This window comes from Gigantopelta aegis, chromosome 6 (assembly GCF_016097555.1).
Source record: "Gigantopelta aegis isolate Gae_Host chromosome 6, Gae_host_genome, whole genome shotgun sequence".
Classification (NCBI taxonomy): Eukaryota; Metazoa; Mollusca; class Gastropoda; order Neomphalida; family Peltospiridae; genus Gigantopelta; species Gigantopelta aegis.
In genome coordinates, this window is record NC_054704.1 from 25829888 (window position 1) to 25855746 (window position 25859).

The 25859-nt window shown below is 35.3% G+C and overlaps 1 protein-coding gene across 7 annotated transcripts in view; it reads right to left on the reverse strand.

The window, feature by feature from the left end:
- The window catches only part of LOC121376524 (tyrosine-protein phosphatase Lar-like), a 324342-nt gene that overhangs the window by 159082 nt on the left and 139401 nt on the right, over positions 1-25859 (reverse strand). For 5 of the 7 annotated variants that reach the window (XM_041504424.1, XM_041504426.1, XM_041504419.1 and 2 more), the window contains one exon: positions 14085-14167. The gene's annotated coding sequence lies outside the window, so the exon portion shown is untranslated. Of the gene's footprint in view, positions 1-14084; positions 14168-20564; positions 20962-25859 lie in introns of those variants that run through there. The other 2 variants (XM_041504422.1, XM_041504421.1) reach the window with 2 other exon arrangements.

The window sequence follows — 25859 nt, forward strand, 5'->3', positions numbered from 1 at the left end:
ACTCAGTGGTGCAGTGGTTATGCCATCCAGTTTAAGGACCACTCAGTGGTGCAGTGGTTATGTGATCCAGTAAATAAGGACCAGACTATATGGTGCAGTGTTTAGTTTAAGGACTAGACTCAGTGGTATATTTTTGTGCCGGAGTGTCATTAAATATTCGTTCATTCATTCATTCCAGTAAAAAATTACAAGATTCAGTGGTGCAATGGTTATATCATTCAATTCAAGGACCATACTTAGTGAAGCCATGGTCTTTTCAACCGGTTTGCACCACATTTTATGAGTGTTAGTTGAGAAAATTTTATGAGATAAACCATATGCATTGTTGTGAAATATGAATCAGTAGCTAGGTTATCCACATTAAAATATATTTTAGAACACATACGCTTTAGTTGTTCTCCTTCAATTTTATCAATCCTTTCTTCTTTTGTGTATTTATTTCTTTGCTTTTAATCTAACTAATTTAATTTAAACTATTAGATCAACACTGATCTTTAACTCACAATATAATAACCCAAAGTCTTGAGATCTTGCTTGCTATTCATATGTAAATCTATTTTAAAACCACAGTGCCCTGCCAAATCAATATTAAACCATAACTGCAATGTAGGCTAATATCCAGTTACGGTATGCTTGATTAAACCAAATGGTATCTGCAGACATCAACATGTTTCTCAAAATAAAGCAGTAAAATAGTTTCATGCTGAGTTTAAAGTAAGACAAAATAAGCATAACAAGTACCATGGTTTACCGTCTCCGACAGGGATAACAATGTATAATAATTTCATAGGTACAAGGTTTATTATGACCTGCACATTCCCACTTGCAGGCCACAATAAACCTTGTACCTTATAATATCGTATCGATAGAGATGTGAATGTGCAGTTGAAATACTCTCACTTAATGAACAGCCATACCAAGTATTAAAGTTATTAATTAAACAATTGTGAACAACTATACTAAGTATATGTAAGTGTTTCAGAATTAAATGTAGTTAAAAAAAAAAATGCTGTATAATCAAACACTTGGGGTTATGCAGTTAAAAGATCATCATTGATGAACAGCCATGCCAAATATTAAAGCCATCCAGTTGGAGAAACTTTAAACACATTTCAACTGAACATTATTGCCAAGTTAATGATGCTTAAACTAAATAAAATTCAAAAATGTATCACAAAATATTCCCAGTAGAAATGGAAATGTGGTCATACTTAAACAAACTTTAACTAAATGTTGATGGACACATTCTCCAAGTTTTCCCCCGTCCCAACCAGTGCCCCACAACTGGTACAATATATATCAAACTCCATGGTATTTAATGTCCTGTCCGAGAAAATGCACACAAAATATATCTTGCTACTAATGGAAAAATGTTGTGGGTTTCCTCTGAAGACTATGTTTGAGAATTAGCAAAAATTAACGTTTGACACCCAAAGCCAATGATTAATTTATCAATGTTCTCTAATGATTTCGTTAGACACAACAAACTCTAATAACTAACCAACTGTTGATGTATTCTAAAGGCCAGATGGAAATCATCATTCTACTGACTTGCATTGTGTGTTTCATGTGAGCCAACAGTCTATTCCATGATACAATCTTTTGATACTATCATTAATTACAGGTACCTGTTTGGAAGGTGTTTGCTATATGTATGTCAACCAAAGCTTCAAGACTGTGTTATGTGCTGTTCTGTCTTCTAAAGATAAATGTAAAAAACATTATGTAACTAGTATGAACACCATCACTGATCATGCCGTCAGGTTTATGGTTGTTACATTCTGAGTTCAAATCTTAGTACTAGCTCCCGACACAAGAGTATATGCAAAGTTCAATCTGGGTGTGCGTGCGTGTAATAATGCTGATATATACTGATTTCTTTCTCACTGTTGGCCTCAATGCAAAACAGACAGTTTGGATCTTAACTGACTGAATATACACACAGGAAACAAAATCAATCATCAAATTAAATTGCAACTTAAAACCAGAGTCAAATAATTATATAGTAACTAAGAACTCTAGTTATTTTGAAATAATATGTTTTAAAATGGTCGTTTGTTGTTTTAAGAGGGTAGTGTTTATTTTTTAGTTTAGAAATAACACCAAAGTAATTGCATTTTTTTTTAATAAGAGCTTTAGATTTTACTTATGGCTAAATATAAAAGACAAACGAGTCTACAATTTATTTCATGATTTAGAAATGTAATATTATATTGGCATATTTTGTCATTTACAGTTAGTTAGTCATTAAAGCTAAATTTATAATGCAATTTACTGCAACAAATTTATTAAACCCTCACAGCTTGTGTGTATGAGCAACTACACTTTTGATTTTCATCACGGAATGTGCAATACGTCAAATCCTCCATCAGAAGAAAACGAGATCTTCTCATTTAATACGGGGAGTGACAAAACCAGTCGCAATGTCATTGTGAACACAAATGTATTGATTTCCAATATCACGGATATTTCCCCATAATTGCAACACAAACTAAGCCTGGAGCCACCAAACCCTAAGATCGTACATAGTAATTACAAAACAAGGACCATTCTCTATCATGGTCCAGCAAACACAAGTAAGGGCAATCCCCCAATTTAAACTATTTGTGACACTTGCCAGTGCCGTACAATGGTGGAATCTGTGCGCACTGCCGAGTAAGATTACAATGGTTGTGTCAGACAAACGTAGAAGCCGCGCAAGAACTTCCCCCAAAACGTCAGTAAATAGCGGATAATTTGCTAACGTTTAATAAAGGTGGCTCATATTGCACACAGCAAATTGTTTCACACTGTGTCACAGCTTGCAGAAAGAAATAATAAAGGCAATAAGCAATGGAAACAAATCTGTTTAAGGCACCAAGCAAATAAATTGCAAATCTTGGAGGGACAGACCAGACTCAATGGCACTGTTGTTAGGCCATCAGTTTTAAATATCTGTACTGAGTTTTGTATCCCTGTAACCCTGGACCTACACCAACCCAGAATGCACAGCTCATGAACCATTAAACCCATGCATTGAACAAATACCCAGATAGCAGAAGTATCTGTTTAGAACAACTACACCTTAATTTGATAGAACAACAAAAATAAATTGCACATTTCTTCCAAGAATGCTCAAGACTCTAAATACTGGGTGATAAATTCAAGGTAAAACATAACAGGCTGAGTGAACGGATACAAGAGCTGATGTAGATGTGGGAGGCTGCACTGAAAGTAGGGTAGAATTGTATTATGTGTCATAAAAAATTCTGCAGTTCAATTTAAGGAAAAGAAAGAAAAGGAATAATGGTTTTCTAACACCTCAAAACATTTCAAACTACTGCTATTTCGTGTCTAACACAGTTTTCACCACTTCCATCCATATTTGCCTGGAAAATTTTAGGAAAGTGGCAAATTGATCACCTTGCAATAACATTTTAAAAATAAATTGTATTTAAAACCTCATGTGGTTGCTTGCCTAGCACCATTTCAGAAGAATGATCTTTAGCTTACCTTGATTTTACTCATAGCAAAGACTATAACATTTGGTTCTTGTGATTGACAGATTGGAAAAACACTATCACCACAGGGTACTCCTTCCAAAAAGCAGCATGGAATTTTTTATGCACTTTTCCATAGACAGGACATCTAGGTTTTAAGCTTCAATCTTTTTTCTCCCAATACAAATATAACTGAGCTGTTTTAATAAATGTGTGTGTTTTTGCTATCAATGTAAATGGCCAACTGCCTTGATTAAACACAGAGACTGCTACCTGAATGGCTATTACATATCATTTATCTCACAAGTTGTTTCTAAAATGTTTCTAACAAGCAAAAGAAAGTTATATAGAATTTTTTATATCAGCAAAATCAAGTCGAGCTGAAGACAGATCATTTTCCTTAATGATGCCAGGTGATGAATTTTCTAAAAAGTTAGTTAAACACTTTATTGCAAGGTAATTAATTTGTAGCTTTTCTAAGACTTTCCAGGCGAGTGTGGTGGGAAATGGGAGTGATCGCTTGTCTTTACTGGTGACAACTGGGATAGATTTTTAAAGAACAAGTTCTAAAATAAATATTACCCAACGGACACAAGTTTAGTATTCTATTTTCAGGGTTCTTAAAAAAAAAAAAAGGTTTTAAATAAATTTAAATAACTATCCCAACTAAAGCTTATTTATGTTTACAAAGCAATTGTGCTTTCATAAGTCAGCATGCATCACGGAACAATCAGTTTCATTAGTATTCATTTCATTTGGCTTCCAAGTCATCACACTGAAAAAGTCAATCAGGGGCCTTATTCACTAAACTGTCGCAACTTTACCATCTCTCAGTGCAACGCAAAAATACTTGCAAGGACAATGCAATGTTGCTTAAGAGAGCTTAAGAGAGTTCAGTGAATTAGGCCCATCATGTCTTTAAATCTTTTTCACACACACATGACATCAAAATTTCACCAGGTTCTCTCTCCAGTGGGTATGTATAAGAAAAACACATTTTCTGTCATGTTGTATATAACATTGTTATAGAGATCATTAGAGAATTCACTCATGGCGAATCAATACTTTTTATGTGATCTAGATTAATGACTGCACATAAAGGTTATCAAAGAATGGTGTGTCACTGGAAGAAAAATAATGGTTGATAATCTATTCTGAAAGGTCAAACGATAAAACTATTCTTAAAATTGTAGCTTTACCTGTAGATTGTGAACATAAGAAGTTCTATAGCTGAATATGGGTAATATACGTTTAAATATCCAATTATATATCATTGTAAAAAATGTTTAACTAAAAGAGAATATGTTAATAGTAATGGAGAAATTTTACCTTATTAATCTTTTATCATCAGTAAACTTTTATATTTAATTTCTATCGGGGGGGGAGGGAAAGAGAGTCTTCAAATGTCGGGTGATCAAGCCCAGTGTGAGTATAACTTGTGACGTTTTAAAACACGATCACAAATATTTGTGCACACATATGCACATAATACCCACACTCACCCACCCACCCACCCACCCACCCAAACACCCTCCTTTCCAACTTCCTGAAGAAACCAAACTGCTGGTTTCTGTTTCATATTCAGCAACTAATGTTTCATTAGTGCTGACCAATAACCCACTAACAAGGACCAAGTGCTACTGGCTTTGATGAACTCTGTGACCGTCATAGGCCCTGAAAACACCATTAGAATAGCCAATTACATCATTAGAATAGCCAATTTTATTTAGCAGATGACTCACATGAATATGCATATATGAATCTGCTTTTAATTTAAGGTGCTTCATTATAAGTCTGATTGTTCAATATAGAGTATTTAATATTACGTCTTGGTAAGACAAGTAAATATTTCCAGTGTAACAGCTACTTTATCTCCCCATCTCCTTAATTTATTCAAATTTCATACAGATCGTATAAATGAAAAACCAAATTACATCCAAACAAATGTAAGATGAGCTCATGCCACACATGGCTACCAACCACTTCAAATTACTGACTACATGTAACATTTTAAACCACTTTAAGCTTCAAAAAACAACTTCAAAGTTTTCAAACATACTAAAATTGCAAAAACAATAACTTTTTGCTGGACACTCAAAATTGTCTAGCCACAACCATGTTTGGTTCAATGTTTCTTTTTTGAAATCTCTGTACAATACTTCTACAGAATTTTCTATATGAATTTATTTACAAATGCTTTGATCTGTATGGATTGACAAGTTAAACTGTTTCCTCAAGATACATGTATACAGAGGAAAGCAGAATATAGGTGTCAATAAATATATTTGAGATGTTTCTACATGTAATTTATACCATGTGGAAAGTGTTCAAATTAATCCACTTTAAAAAATGTTTTGTAATAAAAACAAATTAGAAGCAAGCAAACCGGATTATCCATCAACAAAACTAACAGGCATAAAATGTCATACCAGTGGGAATTTATGTCATCTAGAACAGCTCTCTATTTTGTGACCAACTTGGTCAAATATACCAAAAATGTTTTCATTTGGCTCCTAGACGGAAAAGCTAACGTCGTAGAGGGCTGTAGAATGAAGCTATTTTATGAAACATTACTACAATTCTTTTGCATGGGAATACTTGAGCAAAGAATTTAATGGGTTTTTTAGAAATATTCTATAATGATTTTTATTTTCAAATGTGACTAATGCCGTTGGCACTCTCCACATAAAAATGTGATTTTGTTTTTTTTGTACATTTTCTTTTTATATGTTTTTAAATAACTTTTTTTTAATGCAATATATATCCCAAGTACAACAATAAATTATTCTACAAAGTTAAACTTAAAAGTTTGTTGTGTTTAATGACTCCACTAGAGCACACTGATGTCTAACATTTGGAAATTTTGTCATAGTCTTAGAGAAGAAACCCACTACATTTTTTCCATTAGTAGCAAGGGATCTTTTATATGCACCATCCCATAGACAGGATAGCACATACCACAGCCTTTGATGTACCAGTTGTGGGGCACTGGTGGAGCGAAACATAGCCCAATGGGCCCACTGACGGGGACCGATCCCAAACCGACTGCACATCAAGCGACCGCTTTACCACAGGGCTACGTCCCGCCCCAAAGAGCAAAGAATTTAATCTTTTACAAGAAATATTCTGTAATGATTTTTATTTCTCAAATGTGACTAATGCCATTGGCACTCTCCACATAAAAATGTGATTTTGTGGTTTTCTTTGTACATTTTCTTTTCATATGTTTTTAAATAACTTTTTTTTATGTAATATATATCCCAAGTACAACAATAAATTTACTCTACAAATTTAAAAGTTTGTTGTGTTTAATGATTCCACCAGAGCACATTAATGTCTAAAATTTGGTAATTTTGACATGTAGTTTTAGAGAGAAAACCCTCTAAATTTCTTCCATTAGTAGCAAGGGAGCTTTTATAGGCACCATCCCACAAACAGGATAGTATTTACCACAGCCTTTGATATACCAGTTGTGGTGCACTGGCTGGAATGACAATGGCCCAATGGGCTAATCAATGGGGATCGATCCTAGACCGACCGCGTATTAGGCGAGTCCTTTACTGCTGGGTTATGTCCTGCCCATTACTCTACAATGGGTTTTGTCTCTTATTATTTAATTATACATGTAGATAGACAATCAACAGTTTATGCCAATAAAATATATATTTCAAATGTTTCAAGAAATTCCATATGACATAATGGACTCAACTAAATGCTTGCTATATAAACTAATCATCTAGCTATTTGATTTCAAAAATATGAAAAAGATTTTTTTAAATATTTAAGAATTATTTTGTTTCCCTTTTAAAATCTATAACACTGTAAAATCACATGACTGAAAATAGTGTTTTGCAGCACACAAAGGTACTAGCTGGCACAAGTACAAAAAATGCCTTTAGCTAAATATTGACCACATTTGGGGTTTTCTAGAATGCAGACATACATTTGTTCATCAAAGATTCTCTGCCCTTAGCACAGTCATCTCGTGGCATAAATAATTCAGACTTAGGATTTTTTTTTTCTCCCTCTTCGGCTGAATGTTGCATAGCAAGGCCAAGCTCATTTACAATACAGTTCCCTGCTATGTGCATTATGTTAATGGCAGTATTCTCTTTGCACTCTAATTACATGAAGAAACAAGAGAAAACATAAATAGGTGGAATGGGCCCAGCTAACGTTGAAGTACATGTCGTGCACAGCAGTTTTATCATTAAGACTTGTATAAGCTGCTGCGTATTCAAAAGCCTCAGAAGCAACAACAAGAATATTGATTCTTAACCAACAAAATGCTGAGTGGGTGTTCGTCAATACACTTTTTGGCTAATTTATTTTTGATTGGACATCTTGGCTAAATCTAATCCTCGCACCAAAATATAATGGTGACCATCTTTGTCTACGTACACCTAAAATAAGCAATAATGTTTTTAGACAATATATTTTCTGTTACTGAATAAGCAATCACTTCGAAAACTTTGACTGATCACATATACAAATCTGCAACAGACACAAGCATCTCGATACCAAAAAAACAAAAAAACAGAAAAAAATTAGCAAAAAAAGAAAAATCGGTATGAACAGATTTGGTTAGTAAGATTTACAGCAACATGATAGCTAATAGCATAGAAATAAAGAAAAACAACTGGAGACAGAGACTGGTGGGAGAGATGTGAACATTTACCCTGTTTGATACAGGGGGGAATGTTAAACATGGCACAGCTCTAGAGGCAGGCCAAGTAAACTGACAGTGGGAAATGTCATGGCACTTGTAGTGATTTCCTTGGGGATTGTCAATGATATAAGGTGGTCGTATGTCTGGTCCCTGGCTTCCAGCTGTCAGGAATAACGACAACAGCGGAATAAAAAAACATGCACCATTTACCTACAGATTGCCAATGTGGCTTCATATATCTACTTACTCAACAGTTGCTAATAGGACTTCAATTTCAAGGACTTTTAAATAAAAAATTTAAATTATCTACTTTGAAAAACCAAACATACAAAAAAAACCCCACCTTTTTATCATGTAAATGTGGGAAGAGATTTGTGATAAACTGCAACAATTATTTGGAATGTAAAACACATTGGTTGAATTACTTAAAGCAAAGATACTCAAAGATAAAAACAGAAATTCATTCAGCTGAAACACTTTCTTTTTTTTTGCTCTTGCTCCATATTTAACACGAAGAGCATTTTTCACCAATTCTACATTAAAGGCTAGCTCTATCTATTTATATATGTAATAATACTAATTTTAAAAAATAAATATTAAAATTTTGGTGACTGTGGAAATTACAAATTGTAAAGATAGCTTTAATTTCCAAATTGCAAAATTTATTCCTGCGAATAATACCTCTTTAACAGTAATGTTAAAAATATTTTTAAAATAGAAACAATTTCAAAAAACTCTTTAGACTCAATCTTTTTGGACTTTTCGCATTTCTGCATGATTGCAAGCAACACTATAATAATCCATTTGCACCAAAAGGGAAATGGCATTTATATCTCTATAATAAACAGTGCTAAAACTCATATAAAAACATATTATTAAAGGTACTGTCTGGAATTTGCAGCTTTTGTATAATCTTTCCAAGTAACAGAATCTTTTTGGCCACTAAAATTACACGTTAAATAAAAAAACATTCTTCAGAATAACAGTTTCTGTATATATAATGTGTTTGTGGTGGTGCGCTATGGTTGATAACAGTCAGTTTTCATTTATCTTTGTACTATATATTTTTTAATATGAACAGAGTTATTGGAAGTAAAATCTAGAGTTTGGGCTACTACAAACATTAGGACGACAACAAACACCTTGTTTATACCAACACTGATATTCTAAACAAGAAAATATCCTTGCTATATCAGTTTAGTCATCAAAAAGGAGCATATGTTGTAATGTTACTGTGGCAGCAAACTTTAGAACAGTCCCTGCATGTTTTAACCCCATATCAACTCTCATCACATTTTTACAACAAAATTATATGAAAATAAAAACAGTTTCATAACAAATTGCTACCAAACTTTTAAAGATTAAATTTCATTTTCATACAGAGGTGAAGACAGGCAAGGTATGCACCTTTACCTGGATTCTCATTAGTAATTAATAACGCAGTATAGACAAAAGGCAGAAATATGTGTGGACTTGCTTTACCCGAGTTGTTCCATCAGTTGCATTCATCCTTGTATCAAAACCAATTTACCCTATGCAATTTGTTTAGTTTTGTTTAACGACACCATTAGAAAACATTGATTTATTAATTATCAGCTATTTTAATACCGTATTGTTCCTATTTGTAGCGCCCGGGCGCGATGCAAAACACAAAGGGGGCGCGCTAATTAGAGTACTAGAACACGTTTCGTAATATGTGTGAAAAATCCTCGTATCAAACTGTCAATGCGTCTGGCTCGCTGAGACATCAAAAGCTTTGCCGCCGAGTCACTCCACCAGTGACGTTTTCTTGTTGAAATGACGTAGCGTACCGTACATCGTCAGCTGATTTATCGAAATACATGGTACTGTGCACGTAGGCATATAGGGCCTGCGGAGTGTATTTGAAAGTGGGGTGGGGGAGGGGTGTGTGATTGAGACCCCTCATACTCGCCCACTTCATTTTGTCACCCAGTCTGAATATATTTTTATTTAGCAAAAAAAATTAAAAAATAGTCGACTCCCTGTCTGCTCTTTGCAAACATGGTGAGCACTAGTAGTTCAATGTCGCGCAGGTCTTATACCGCTGCGTTAAAATGAAAGTAATTTCCGTTGCTGAAGAAAAAGGCAAGCATCATGCTGCAAAATTGTTTGGTGTCCACCGCAAACGGGTCCAAGATTGGTGTAAATCGAAAGAACACCTTAAATCGACAAAGAAAACAGAAAAAAGAAAGGCAGGCGCCGGAAGACCAGTTAAGTACACTGATATTGAAAACACTTTGCTGTCTTGGTTTAATGAGCGTCGGTCGGCGGGTGTGCGCGTTACGGGTAAGGCACTCAAATATGAAGCCTTGCGACTTCATAAGATTAATGGCAACCAGTCATTCAAAGCTTCACAGGGTTGGTTTTCAAAATTTAAGAAACGTCACGGTTTTACTTTTCGGCGCACAACCCACATTGTCTCAGCATGTTGCTGCTATAACTGACGATAAAGTGGACAAATTTCTATGTTTCGTTATCAAGTTAAGGAAGCTTCGCGGATATGATGACAGAGATATTATTAATATGGACGAAACCCCTGTTTGGCTAGAAATGCCCGGAAAATCGACACTCAATGTAAAAGGTGTTCATGAAGTTGCTATGTCGTCAACGGGCCACGAGAAGCAGCGACTACAGTGACATTAGGTGCATATGCTGACGGCACAAAGCTTTCACCACTAGTTCACCTACCAGGGCTTAGGCCACTGCCCAAGAACGATGTCCCTAGTGGAATCATTGTATACATGTGCGGGGCTGGAAAGAAGTCATGGGCAGACGAGACTAGTATAAAATTTTGGTTGAGCAAGTTGTATGGTCTAACAATCTCCGCCGTCGTCTACTGGTGTGGGATGCCTTTCGTGGGCACCTCACTCAATCTGTAAAATCGAGTGTGAAAACAACGTACAACACCGACATGGCAGTAATACCAGGAGGTTGCACTTCGAAACTACAGCCTGCCGATGTGTCCTGGAACCGCCCTTTCAAGGCTCGGCTTTCGGAACTATACGACGAGTGGTTATTCAACGGACCTGTTGAAAACACTCGATTCGGTAATCGTAAAGCTCCGCCTAAACCGTTATTGCTACGATGGGTGAAAGAAGCATGGGCGGCAATCACCCCTGACATCATCAGAAAGTCTTTCAAGAAGTGCGGCATCACTAGTGCCTTAGACGGCAGTGAAGACTACCTTTTTAACTGCATTAACGATGATGACAATGGTGACGACCAATTTGACGGGTTTTCCCCTGAAGATGTGGAAATGGACGAACAGTTACTGGAAGCTATGAACACGCCAGCTGTTCTATCCGACGACGATTCCACAGACGACGAGGATCATCAGTCAGACAGCATAGACTACGATAGCTCTGGCCGGTAGTTTGTAACCGACACGTTTCGATTGTCACTGTGTACACAAATTATTGTCATTTGACTCCAGTTTTAAGTTTAGTTAAAGTTAAATTGTTGACATTTGACTCCAGTTTGCAGTTTGCAGTTTAGTTAAAGTTATCAGTTTGCAGTTTGCAGTTTAGTTAAAGTTATCATTTACCCGTTTTTTAAACGGTGTTACGGTGTCGGTGTAAATACCTACCGGTATGTTTGTACTTCCGGTTTTGAACAGCGTTAACGGAGTGTCGTGCGTTCATTCTGCGTGGAGATAACAGCGACATACATTTGATAAACGACATGTGTGACATACTGTTCACCCATACTAGTGTCGTAGTGCTTCACCTGTTTGGATTTTATTTGTTTACCGATTATAATCATTGCAAGTTGGCAGTCAGGTAAGCCAGTTTTATTATTTTACGGGTACCGTTTCATGATACATTTCTCGTGATCATAGGGGGCGCTTATATTAGAGGGGGCGCTACAAATAGGAACAATACGGTATATAGTCTTAGAGAGGAAACCCACTACATTTTTCCATTAGTAGCAAGGGATCTTTTATATGCACCATCCCACAGACAGGATAGCACATACCACGGCATCTGATGTGGTGCACTGGCTGAAACAAGAAATAGCTCAACGAGTCCAATGATGAGGATCAATCCCAAAACGACAATGCATCAAGTGAGCACTTTACTACTGGACTACCTCCAGCTATTAGTAACTTGTAACGGAACTTTTTATTTACTGGGTACACAGACATTTTTTCTTCAAAAATAGTATACGAGTTGATATGGGTTTAAACATAATATATTTTTATATGAATTTGAATGCTATTCATTATTGAGCTACTTGTCAGTTCATTGATTCCCTTTTGACACAAATAAGAAAATATGTAAGTTATGAACTGTCCATGTCAATGCCATATATTAACAAGTTGCATAAATGTGTAATTAATATTAGAGTTATAAAACTGACAATTAGTTTTCAATGTTAACATCATAACTTTAGTTGTTCATTTAGAATCTCAGTCTTGAACTGTAATTTACTACATGTGATTTCTTCTTACTTAAATTGAGGTCACAGCTATTTCATTTTAATCTACAAAAATGTCTTAATGAGCACTGGGACTTGTAACAGTAAATTATTGTGTTTAGATATGAACAGTAAAAAAGCTTGGAAATCTACAATAATAAGACTAATAAAACAGTAAACATGACTTAACTCAATATACCAGGGTACTCTGTTGTTTTTATTGTTTTTACATAATTAAATGTCTTATTTTAAATTTAATTCTATTGATATACCTTAAAAGTCAATGTGTTATTTTGTGCTCGTGTGTCGTTAAACACACGGAAGGGATAGTATGTACAATGGTCTATGATACACCAAATAAAATGGAAAACCCCCAATTGGATCTATATATTGAGAATGATCAATCATGAGCCGTAATGCACCTCAGGTGATCAATGTCACAAAGCAGAGCAGTCAATATCGGGTTTCAAACTGCCATTTCAAATAATTAGTCATACTGGAGTTATCTTTCCTATCACACAACCAACAGGCTTGTTTTCAAACACACTCAATAATTTGTCGTTAACACTCCGGCTTTTCTCACCTTGTTATTGTGGCACTCAATACGAACATACACAAATTACCTCTGACTCATACTTGGGTACATTTATAACACATGTACAGGTGTGTATAGTAACTCCCACAAAGTATACTAGTAGATATATATATATATATCGGTATATAAGTGCTTCAGGCAAATGACTAATTCTCAATGTGCTATTTTTGACTGAAATTTTTAAATTGATGTCTCAAGTGACTTCATATAAATAGTTTATATATAGTAAACCTATTACTGGACACATGAATAAGAAATGGCACACCATTAATAAATGTCACATCAAACTGGTTTTAAATTCATTTTTGGTGTTAAGAATATTTAACAATAACAGTTTTTGTATACATTAATATAGGTCAAATTCTTAACATTTCTCAAAAAGTCACACACATTTTTTTAACTAGTTATATGGGGTTGGAAATTGAAGGGTAATTTATGCATAAATGAAAAAAAAACCCACATAAAAACCCCAACAACTATGGTTTCCAAAATTTGAACTAGCATAATCTGTGATCTGCATGCACATGTAATGTGATATAAACTTAAGAAATGTAACTTGATATTCTAGATAATAACCAGAACCAGTCTATTGTTGATAATCATCAGAACCAGTCTATTGTTCATAATCATATTGAGACTTCAAAGGGACTGTCCTGAGCCATTTTAAGATGTTTCTGACTAACAGTCTTTTTGTCAAAATTATATATTAAATACATTTTCTTGTTTAGAATACCAGTGCACTTCCATATCTGATATGTGTGCAGTTGTTTGCTAATGTTACAATGGTTGCAAACTCAAAATAGTCCCTTCAATAAGTAATTCAATACCAATACATAAATATTCAACAAATGCATGTGCATTACCTTTCATAATCTATCAATAGCAAACAGGAAAATCTACTTACCAAGGTTTCTTCATATTTATTTTTTTATCCAATCTGTATTAAGTCCATCATTTGAAACAAATATAGGTAATCCAATAGTTAATCTGGAAAACAAAAGAAACAATAAATAATTTTCTATTTTGTAAATACCTACAAAAATTTAGATCGGACAGAAATATAAACTCATAATAGCAGAAATGGAAAATTAAGCCATAGTTGTATACAATGGGTTACTAAGGTAATTCTGAGGCTAATTAGGAATGAACGGTGTTCAAGGCACAATTGTGCGAGACCAACAGCTAACCACCCAATACAGAACTGGTGAAGCAGGTATCTCACAGAAACAAATTCAGAACATCGTGATGAATGTGCGGTTCATGATGAAGGTTTCAACATGGTGGGAACCAAAACTTCTGATTTCAGGACAACACACCTGCTCACATGTTGCTATGGCTGAACTGCATTACTGTGGCTTCGTTCTTATCTTTGAATGCTTGCTCGAGGTGCTTGGGGCACAGGATCTAACCACCTCGGTGGATCCATTCAACTGATTGGCCACAACTGGTTAAAAGGCTGTGGTATATGCTTTCCTATATGTGGGAAAGTGTATATAAAAGATCCCTTGCTGCATTAGGAAAAATGTAGCAGGTTTCCTCCGATGACTACATGTCAGAATTACCAAATGTTTGACATCCAATAGCCGATGATTAATTAACCAATGTGCTCTAGTGGTGTCATTAAACAAAACAAAGTTTTTCTATCTTATCTATCACCCATCATATTTCCCAGATCTAGGCCCATCTGACTTCTGTCTAGTTCGACCGGCCTCGGTGGCGTCATGGTTAGGCCATCGGTCTACAGGCTGGTAGGTACTGGGTTCGGATCCCAGTCGAGGCATGGGATTTTTAATCCAGATACCGACTCCAAACCCTGAGTGAGTGCTCCTCAAGGCTCTATGGGTAGATGTAAACCACTTGCACCGACCAGTGATCCAGCGCAAATAAAAGATCCCTTGCTGCTAATCGGAAAGAGTAGCCCATGTAGTGGTGATAGCGGGTTTCCTCTCAAAATCTGTGTGGTCCTTAACCATATGTCTGACGCCAAATAATCGTAAATAAAATGTGTTGAGTGCGTCATTAAATAAAACATTTCTTTCTTTTTTTCTGTCTAGTTCCTGAAGAAGTAGTTAGCTAGCAGGTATTATGCAACGATGATGAAGTCAAACTGGTTGTTGAGGGATGTTTTAACTTGCAGGAATATCAAAGGAACCCAGACACTGCGACACCATTGACTACATAAAAAATTAACAGCTAGGCATGCCTTAAGTGTAAGTTTGTCTCAGTTAGGCCAACAAATTTTCAGTTGCCCCTCGTTCAATTAATTTGGCAAAAATTGTAACCACAGCTTTAATTATCGCAACATCATAGAAATGTACAACTTGAAGTTCAAGTAACAAAAGGGGAAATATTTGTTATGTGGAAATTACAATAATGCAATGAATACTGCAGAAAGTAAAAGTGAAATGTACAGGTAGGATAGACTGATATCTGACGAGAGGAGATACACTTTTGGGTTTACTGGGAGGTTTTTAGGGAGGTTGTCGTCTTTGTTTGTTTGTTTGTTTAATTTACAGGCTACATCATTGGTATCATGCATACTTCATCACCTTTCTTTTAAAGTTGTGATTTGTTTGACATGAATGTCTACATTTATAGACTCATACACAACTGTTCATCTATAAACATATATAACGGTGTGGTAGATTTAAAGATTTCACTTTTAGGATATACAGTTTATCATGTCCGAACAACAACAATGTGATCTATCAAACTACAAATGTTAACGTGGCTGCTGCTATCTCCAAGTGTTTTTTCTCACTAAAACAAACTGGTCTATCACAATCCCACTACATTTTGATCAGCTTATGTTATCTGATAACACTACCAGAAAAACATGACTCAAAGCACGTAACTTGTAATCGTAAAAGACAAGCAATAACTTATTCAAAAGAATGTGACATAACAGTGAGAAATGTTTTAAAAAGATTGTTGTACAGTTTGCATAGTTTTCCCAAGTGCATTCTGAGTGCAATGCATGAATCATAACTGTCTACATGGAGAGCCAGTACAACAGAAAACAATGAACAATATTTAAGTGGTTCAAAGGTACATGTAATAAAAATTATATTGTGGTGTGCCTTAATGTGCATGACTCAATTTCCTTTTCAGAAACGACCAGTCCAGAAGACTTCATGATTACTTTTGTTCACTTATATTAGTATCATGCATCTACTACAAATGGCATTAAATGATTAGTAAATTGTGTCTTATTCATGGCTATCATATTGGTTGTATTGAGGGGAAAATCAACCAGCAAAGTAAAGCAATTTCTTGCCCACTGGACTAAATTAGCCAGCTTTTGCATGGTGCTATATAAATCTGTCTAGCACCCCACATAAGTGTGACATCATAACTCATGTTTTATGACGATTGACGTCATAACTCAAGGTTTTCAGATTTCTGTTTGCCATTTCATGTTGTATCATTTAAAAAAAATTTTTTAAACAAACTAATATTTTCTACTTTATATTTATTTGTTAAGTTGTTACATTTTTATGTCGTCACATAATGTAAACTATATTTTTCCATGTATGATTAAATTTATAGGTGAAATGTTTACTAATCATTCTACAATAAACAAACCATACGTAGCTTACAAAATTAATGTTTTTATACTGTAATTAAATGAACAAGCAAAAGAATCAATCACAGTTGTGAGGTACAGATATGGCAATTCCAACCCATGGGACAAAATGTGTAAAATGTTTTTGTAAGGGCTGAGGTTTCACAAAAAACATTTTGTCCCTCGAATAAGAATTGCCTTACAACAGTGATAGATTAATCTGATATATTGTAGCCAAAATGAATTTAAGTACCAGTACCAATTATAGCTGGAATGGGAAATAACCCAATTAGTCAATCCTTTTAATTACAATTATAATGCATCAGGTATATGGTTAAGGACTACAAAGATAATTAGAGAGGAAACCCACTGTCACCACATCAAGGATTTCTTTTGGAACTTTCTATTCTTGTAGTGTTTCAGACTTCACTTTGTTCATTAAGGGGCAGAACGTATCCCAGTGGTAAAGCGTTCACTTGATGCGTGGTCAGTCTGGGATCGATCCCCGTCGGTGGACTCATTGGGCTATTTCTTGTTCCAGCCAGTGCACCACGACTGGTATATCAAAGGCTGTGGTATGTACTACCCTGTCTGTGGGGTGGTGCATATAAAAGATCCCTTGTTGCTAATAAAAAAGAGTAGCCCATGAAGTGGCAACAGTGGGTTTCCTATCTCAATATCTGTGTGGTGCTTAACCATATATCTGACGCCATATAACCGTAAATAAAATGTGTTGAGTGTGTCATTAAATAAAACATGTCTTTGTTCATTAAAATATTCTTAACCATCTCATCAAAAAAAGAGTTATAATAATATATAAACTACTAAGATAAAATTAAACTATGTATATAAAATAACACCAGGGGGCTAACCATTTGGGCATTTGTCAGTTTTAACTACATTCTTTGAACCATGAGTCATTGTTTGCCTGCACACTGTATTAGTGTGTATCCAAGGTGCAGAGACAGCCCTTTACTATTAACTGTCACCACCTCTTGTGATAAGGTGATCTGGCAGTAAAAACAGAGGCCTTCAGAAAGAACATACATACAGTCTGCCACATCTGCTGTCAAAGTCAGTTTCACGGCAGATGTATCGGACTAGAACAAAAAAACCCATTAAATTTATTGTGCACACCTCTAGATCTACTATGACATAACAACTATAAACTATGATTTATTTTCATGTTCACAGTCACGTAACACTGAAGCATGCTGTTCTGGAAACATACCTCAGCTGTCTGGATGGTCTAATCTGGATGATCTTGTTAATGAGAGATAAGTGCTAGGGTTTAAGCTGTTGCTCATCAAACTGCCAAATGCAAATTAATGTTGAATTTAGCAAGTTAAATTTAAATTTGGTGAACATATTTCTTTACTAATTCGCCAAAAACCCAAATTTGCTAATATTTTATGGGCGTCAGCTTAGACTGAAGAAGTCATTGTGGTTACTATTTCCCCCACTGAGAGTAAAACTCACTGCAAAATGAAGCTGGTACCACCTGGGATGTGAGCCCAGCATCTATGAGTCTTGAAACTGACGGCTTAATTAACCAGTGTGACACCCAGTCACCAAAATATCACACCAAAAAATCATAACTGAATTAAAACAAGCATTCTGAGGTTACCCCTAAAGCAATACGAGGTCAAACAAATTTCCATATCTCCTAAATTCAAAGGCCATAACTCTGCCAAGAAACCTGATCTGTAACAGTACATGATAAAACTATATATTTTTTTATATCTCATATATTCAAGCATTGCCAAAAAAAAAAAAAGAATAAAAAAAAAGTCTGGAAAACAAATTTCAAGTTCAAGGACCATAACTGTAAAAAATAATTGATACATTGCAATGAAAGTCAAACTTGATCTGTAACAGAACATGATAAAGCTATACACAAAATTTCAGCTCAATATCTCAAGGCATTGTGAAAAAAGCATCCCAAAAACTATATGTGGGACGGACAGACAAATGGACAGAGTCTTAGAGGTTGACAGTTCTTCCTTTTCTCTGCCAATGTAATTATAGAGCTTCCATGTTTATTCTTGAAATAATTTTCAATTGTCATAAGCTTCAATGAAAGACAATGAATTTTAAATACAATTGGCAAATTTTACTTTCAGTTAGCAAAATAATTTCATGTAATGATTTACTTTTTGTTGGAAAATAACTCAGTTTCTGTAATTTTTTAAGTTTAACAGATAATTTAATGAAATGTTCTGCTCACCCACTTAAAACCGTATGAGTAGTAATGACAGATATGTGACGGAAGTTATAAATACACATTTCCAATCAAAATCCAATGACTGATGTTCTTTAACTAGATTAAAAACTGATTTCTATCTGCAATCTTGTGGAGACCAGACCAGACAACAGTTTAACATCATGTTCTACATTTTCCCATTCAAAATCACAACCATGCATCCCAACACTGTTATATCTGAAAGCCTTATAAGCACACATGCATATATATTAATGCATCTATAGAAACTTTCTGATGGGACAAGTAAAGAAAATAAACAGAACATGAGTGCTCTCCATTTGTGCAGTGTGTAGCGGAACAAGGTAAGCAAAGAGGGGTATTTTATACCTGTCAAATCATTGCTAATGCTTACCCATCCAAACAGAAAATTACTATTCACCGATTGAAATTAGTTTTCAAAAGAATTAAAATTGAAGTATATTAGACTTACATTAGACTTTGCAACAGGCGGTGAAAGAAAAACAAATTAACACTGGCGTGGGGGGGGGGGGGAAAGGGGCATGTACCCCCCACTTTTCAGATATTTTGCTTTATATTTGCTTTATAAAAGTGTAAAAGTGTGTAACTAAACGTGTGCCACCCCCACCCCCCCCCTCACTTTTTAGCACCTACCTATACCACTGAATTAAGGAAGCTCTATATCATCTACTACAGTGATTTTCATTTTATTGCTAAATAAAATAGGGCTGTGTCAATAACTGCATTAAACTTTAAGCTGGAATACAATGGTAAACAGCTAGATGTGTAATTTTGTGGCATTGCACAAAATATGACACATACAGCATAACATTCTTGTAAACAGGATGCATACATATGTATACCATACTGGCATATTAGAGCACAAGTCAGTGAACAAATATTTTGTTAAAAATATGTTTGTTATTCTCAATGAATGAACAGACACAGCACAATATTTTATCATCGTTTTGTCAAAACCTTGTGGCCCGCTAAAAAGTCAACCTTGCCCCACAGCAAAATTAATTGGGTTAAAAAACCAGAAAGAAATCTGCCATGTCATTCTCTCAATTAATATACAAAGAACTGGCCATTTTAAATAAATGCTGACCTAATTTTATGACAGTATATTTACTGTTTATACAGTGACAAGTAAATGGGGTACTTCAACAACATTAGGAGTCAATTAAATCACAGAAATAGCAGAGAAATAGAGCAAGAAACCATCTCCTTTGTGTACAAGTACAGAAATAAAGTGAGTACAACTTTAACCAAGTCCGGCAGCTCAACTGTGAAATGTGTCAATCTCCATTCCCCAGGTACTGCAGACACCAAGCCATGTATATATCCATTGACCGGGTCACAGGTGAAGGAGGTCAAATACTGACCAGCAGACTGGTTCTTTCTTTACTTTCATACCTTCCAAACAATGATGGGTAAAGAAAACTGCTACTAAAACCCGTCAATTTTTTAAATAAATACCTCAAATAGTTCAATCCTTGGTTTCAAAACTATATAACTTCCCATCTTTGAAATTACAAAACAAATGAATGACTGTATGTATGAAAGAGTCTGAAGTCCAATCTAAATGAAACACTAACCTCAACACTTTATAAGAAGCTTTTTTTTTCTCTGCTGGCCACTTCAAGATAATAACAAGAATTTCAGTCCTTCAACACTTTGCAGAGACTTATGCAATCGCAGCATTCTTTTTAGTTCAGTAAACCAAGTCAGTGTTGTTTGTGTTGTTTTCCAGCCCAGGCTGGATGTGTCCCAACTCTTACCTGTAACCAGTACAGGTCCAAAGCCAAGAGACCCAGTGCGAGAGATGGACAGTGTAAACGATGCACAGGTGTGACACGGACTCAAAACTACACAGCTTGATGTGAACGGTCACACGCTCGTCTGTCTACCTGTCCTCATGTGTTCATCCCAGCTGATTCGTGGACATGTCTCGGCTATGAGTCATGTGCCAAACAAGTTATATTTACACTGAACGGGGTAAACCTATGGTACAACCGGTACAACCGTCTGTCAATAACATTTCAACTTTAACATAATTATGAATGCACTCAAAAAAAATAAAAAAATCTAGTCTGGGCCAATAATCAAATCATTATGATGATTTTAATAGATGTCTATAAATCTTGTCTAAAATAGATAATTCCTAGTTTAATTAAGGGGCGGGACGTAGCTCAGTGATACAGCACTTGCCTGATCCTGTTGATGGGCCCATTGGGCTATTTCTCGTTCCAGCCAGTGCTCCACAGCTGGTATAACAAAGGCTGTGGTATGTACTATCCTGTCTGTGGGATGGTGCATATAAAAGATCCCTTGCTGCTAATCAAAAAGAATAGTCCATGAAGTGGCAACAGCGGGTTTCCTCTCTCAATATCTGTGTGTAGTTCTTAACTATATCTCCGACGCCATATAACCATAAATAAAATGTGTTACGTGCGTCATTAAATAAAACATTTCCTTCCTTCCTAGTTTAATTAATACTATTAATATTTGTATTTAAATTTTAACATGATGGTGGAGGAATTGATTTAACTATAATGATTTACTGTTAGTTTAAACATAATTAGAAGCCAGGGAATTTAGTTTCAGAAAGTTGGTCTGCTCTTTATTGTTTACCGGGAATGAAATACAATGTGTTCAGGCTTAAATCAGTTCATTTCATAACAATGAAATGTTTTGACTTCATTAATTACATGATGTTAGTAGTGCACTGTGCTAAGGGTTGAAGTACAATAACCTACTTTGCCTTCCTACTTTGAAACATCATAAGCATCCTGTTAAATTAACTATATTTGTTCACAAGTATTTTTGAATATATTCAACTTGTAATTTGACACTAAACCAAATCTGATAGACAAATTGGACTCCATAGACAAAATTATGAACCTCCCCTCCAAATAATAATTAAAAAAATACTGAATAAACTTAATTAACACACCCAAATATATTCATTTCTGGAATGACACCCCAGCACATTGTTTAATTAGTGGCAACTGCATGTTTAGTTCCAATTTGTGTGCCATTCTTTTTCCTTACAATCGAATACAATTTCGACCTTTTCACACCAGACTTTATAGTGCAGCACATGATTTCATTCAATTTAAGGATGGTAAGTACATGTTTCATATACCATTACCGATTCCCACACAACAGTGACTAGGTTCAATAACAGTTAGTTTGTTTTGTTTAACGATAACAACTAGAGCTCATTGATTTGATATGCCAGTCATGGTGCACTGGCTGGAACGAGAAATAGCCCAATGGACCCACTGGCAGGGATCGATCCCAGACTAACCGTGCATCCGGCAAGCATTTTACCACTAGGTGGTGGTTACATTCCTTCCCCAATGAAGTGTAAGCTGCATAAACTAATCTATTCATTTACCAAAGCATGTGGTACATGTTTCTGTTTGTAAGAAAGTGATAATGAAAGATCCCACGCTGCTAATTGGAGTAGCAATGTGCCAAAATCAGGTTTTCTACCACTATAGTTTATATACATGTATGTATAATCAAAACATCACTATTATAAAACTAAATTGATTCTCATAATTCATGTTTGAAAAACTTTACTTATATTTTTATCGATACAGGTTTTACACAAACTTTTCTTTTACAAACAGAAAATAATGTATGTTTTTGAAATCTTATAAAAAGGTCCTTTACTGTATTATATACCCACAGCTTATGAAGTAGCCAGTATATGTAGTTTCATAGATGCAATACAAATTTACTACTTAAACCTTTTACATTTTCTTTCATCTTCAAGCACAATCAGCTAATAAAGCAATTCTACTGCACATTCCTTTTATCACAGCCCAAATCATTAACAAACCCGACATCTGATATAAAGTAGGGAGCCACAAAGCATGCGACTGGAGTTGATAATGATCTGCAATATATACTAGTATACCGTAAACTGTGCACGCACTAATGCGGTGCACACTGGTGAATGACAAAAAGTTGAAATGTGTACTCCCATTCCAAGTCAAAAGGGTTTTATGTTTGACAACTTTTACAACTGATGAAAACTTAGATAAACATGTCAAAAAATCAATAGGGTTAACAATGAGTCATGCAAGTTCATTATAACAGCCTCAATTTTCAAAATTCATTCCCAACTGAGTCACCATACAATGGTGGCATTTAAAAACACATTTATTCAAACGTGAAGTTATGCTGTTTTCAAAAGTTTATTGCACCATTTAAAGTGTAATTTGCTGATAAATATTACTTCAATTTCTCTTAAACGCTTGGAAAAAGAAAAGGTTTTCCAAGACTGTACATAATTAAAGCACAAAATCTTTGAGTACATTTTTACTATTTTAAGTATGTAAATAATAGTTAAACCAATAAAGATATTCTTCCTGGTCAAGATCTTGGGGTGGGATGTAGCCCAGTGGTAAAGCACTCGCCTGATGCATGGTCGGTCTAGGATTGATCCCCATCAGTGTGTTTCATTGGGCTATTTCTCATTCTAGCCAGTACACCACGACTGGTATAAAAGGTGATGATAAGTGCTATCCTGTATGTGGAATGGTGCATATAAAAGATCCCTTGCTACTAATGGAAAAATGTAGGTTTTATAAGTCCTGTATGTCAGATTTACCAAATGTTTAACATCCAATAGCTGATTATTAATAAATCAATGTGCTCTACTTGTGTAATTAAAAAAAGACCCAACTTTATCTTTGATCAGGATCTTTACCTTTGTCCTTATGGCAAGAATGGAGGCATGATGCAACCCAATGGTTGAATGCTCAACTGAGGTATGATCGTAGGATTGGTCACCCTCAATGCACTCTGGGAGTTTTCCAGTTCCATCTATTGACCCATGACCAGGGTTTTCAGCATACATTTATTCTAGGGTACCAGCCTAGCAGTACTCATGCCAAAATTATGGTCATTTTAAAAAATTATTTCAACAATGTCATAACATATATACAAAGTACAATAAATACTCTGATTTAACACTCTTTTGTGTCTTTGTAATAAATTATGTTTAAAGTCATACAGGAACATTTAAACAACTTTTTAACAGAGTACCGGTGAGGTACATGATATGCCCATCAGTAGTTTGATGGAAAACCATAGATACTAATGAATATGTTTTGGGTATGATTCAATTCTAATTATGTGAAATGTTTGCAATGGGATGGATGAACAGTTTGTTTTGGATCAACTACTGATGATACTGTATCCATTGGAGAAGGTCATTTTCCTATGATGTTCAGAATATAGACAAATTATTTGATTTATTTGTATCACAGTGACCGAGTAATTGTATGTGACACACATCCATATCAAGTTGTTCCTACATGTGAGGTATAGATGGTTCTGCATGCATCTGTATGCAAGATATGGTCTGGACAAGGATTTACTGTTATGTGCAGTAGACCGTGAAAAGTAGCTCACAGTGACCTAGTAATTGTAAGTGATACATCACCATACCATGTTGTTCCTACATGTGAGGTTTGATGGTCCTGTCTGCATCTGTATGCAAGATATGGTCCAGACAAGAAAAAGTTAACAGACGGATGGACAGACAGACAACACCATACCATAATACGACCCATCATAGATATGCGTATAAAAATATATCTCTGAAAATGTACGGGTACGCATCAGTACCCTAAATATATTTTAGGGTACGCATCTTTACCTATTTTACCTTCTGGAAAAATCCCAATGGCTGTGATATGCAAGCTCAGATTTTGGGTCAGAAGCTAACATTATGACACGGAATCCTAAAATATCTATATTAAATCATGTTTATGATTCTGGCGAAATCCTTAAAACCAAAAATCCCCAAATTCAATGGGTATGTACTGTCTTGTCTACTGGAAAGTACATATGAAAATATCCTTAGCTACTTTTCTGTCATAGCAGTAGGTTATCTCTCCGTCGACCAAGTGTCAAAATAAGTGCACGTTGGACACTAAATAAAAAAATAAAAAATTGCACTAGATGTAAAAGTAAAGTTTGTTTTATTTAACGACGCCACTAGAGCACATTGATTTTTTATCTTATCATTGGCTATTGGACATCAAACATATGGTCATTCTGACACAGTTTTTTTAGAGGGAACCCGCTGTCGCCACATAGGCTATTCTTTTATGACAGGCAGCAAGGGATCTTTTATTTACGCTTCCCACAGGCAGGATAGCACAAACCATGGCCTTTGTTGAACCAGTTATGGATCACTGGTCGGTGCAAGTGGTTTACACCTACCCATTGAGTCTTGCGGAACACTCACTCAGGGTTTGGAGTCGGTATTTGGATTAAAAATCCCATGCCTTGACTGGGATCCGAACCCAGTACCTACCAGCCTGTAGACCGATGGCCTAACCACGACGCCGGTGCACTGGATGTAAGACAGATTACGACAAGGCAAATTTTGCGAGTTGAAACTGCCATTCACATGTAACTAACTACTGTAACACTGACATTGAAAAATGAAGTTTGATACCTTTAGAGGTATGGAACAAAATAAAATTACTCCAATTGAATGTGAGAAGCAGTTATAGCATACTTTAGCTAGACACACAATCTGGGTGGTTCACATACATAATATAGGACAGCGAGAATTTATTATTTCTCAAGTGTTTACAGCAGAAATAATAAAGAAATAAAATAAAAATAACACATAAACAGAGATGTGATACCCATTTAAAAATAACATGATCTTTTAAAAGCTGAAACCTTTATACTATATCTAAAGAAAGGTCAATTTTCGGTATTTCAGATCAAATTCAGTCTAATTTGTTTAACAAAAAAAAAGTAGAAATAGACATAAAAAGCTGAAAATCACATCTGATAAAAACATAATTAAAATAATTCAAAACGTTATGACTTACGTTTCTTGATCTATGGCA